This window comes from Nannospalax galili, unplaced genomic scaffold (assembly GCF_000622305.1).
Source record: "Nannospalax galili isolate Female #2095 unplaced genomic scaffold, S.galili_v1.0 C49018731, whole genome shotgun sequence".
NCBI lineage: Eukaryota > Metazoa > Chordata > Mammalia > Rodentia > Spalacidae > Nannospalax > Nannospalax galili.
The window spans coordinates 1-1,435 of NW_008476348.1; the positions used below are offsets into that span (position 1 = coordinate 1).

The 1,435-nt window shown below is 41.5% G+C and overlaps 1 pseudogene; it reads left to right on the plus strand.

Annotated features, from left to right (window-relative positions):
* The first annotated feature begins 509 nt into the window (after positions 1–509).
* On the plus strand, positions 510–811 carry LOC108490413 (annotated as a pseudogene).
* The last annotated feature ends 624 nt before the right edge of the window (positions 812–1,435 follow it).

The following is a 1,435-nucleotide window of genomic DNA, read 5'->3' on the forward strand; positions in this document are numbered from 1 at the left end:
AGGTAGTGGCATCTCCCTAGAGAACTTTGAGGAACCAAGAACCAACCATCTGCCTGTTCAGAAACTGGATGAGCTAATCCCCTGCAGTGAGGTGTCATGAAACAGATATGATGGAAATAAGGTCACAGGGAACTGTCAAGAAGAAAAGAAGACTGGGACCCACCTGAAGATCACCTCCTTCCGCAATCCCAGAATTTCTTTCATCTCAATTCTTCCAACATCTTCTTTTACAGCCTATTGATGGTCAAATCAGTGTCAGGTCTTTACGTTGGGAGACCATGATCCAGGTGAGTGAGACCTTCTCAGAGTAGATTCTGAGACAAGCGAGTCAGAAGGTGAAGGAGGGGCCGAGTCCCATCATGGACGTGGGAGCAAATACAAGCGAACGCCATGATACAAGGATGAAGATGTCATGACATTGTTTTGTATGCTAAAAACTTATTTTAGAGGCAGCCAGCGTGGTGCGCATGTTCTGTTTAAACAGTCAAGTAAAATCAAGCTGGGTAATCATGGCAGAACATGGATGTGGATTCGATCCCTGTGAGTATGTTTGCTCTGCTGAACATGTGACGAGAGCGTTGATTACTCTTTGTGGCCGTCCCAGGCCTGCTGCACAGACACAATGTCTTTGCGAGTTACTGGGCCCCTCTGGTCACAATGGCATCAGTATTACCATGCTCTTGATGGCCTGGATTGTCATTGCAGCTATTGTTCCTTACTGAGACTTTCTTATCTAGGAGGATCTAACCTACCTGGAAAGCCTGCCTCTCCTCGTAATGGACACGATTCACCAGTTCCTCCTGTGGACTAATTTTATGATATGAGAAGCAAAATAAATCGAACACCTTGCACAACCAAATGACCAAAGACCAGCGCCCTCTCAGTGCCATTAGAATGGCTTTTCCTTTTGCATCTGCAATCTGGGATGGTACTGTTTTCATGAGCTTCTAGAAAGTTCCCATGCAAGCTTATATTTACCACTATTCTTATTTACAGCACGTTTGGGTAAATGATCATACTGAAAAATTACATGTGTTTTTTTTGGGGAGGGTTGGCTTAAATTTCAATACTCCACTTACTTGTTTGTGATTGTGATCAATGTTTGTGGTGGTTCCTGGCTTACTGAAGGAAAATTGAGATTTTTGCATTTAAAGATTTTAAATAGTTTTCATAGGATTTTTTTATTTTAATAAGGTATTTGTAACCTTATGGGGGTTACCTGGGTGTGTATGAAAGACAGAGAGAGCCTCACTGTGTTTAAATTAGCTTGGTAGTTTATTTGTGGGTGCGGTTTTCTGTAGTTCTGGGACTGTGGCAGTTTTTAAAATATTTTACTTACAACTTATAGCTGAAATTGGTATCACTGGAGCTGCCCTATGTGGCTAGAATAGGAGAAACAAATTGAATTTTACTGTTTTTTTTTTTTTTTTTTTTA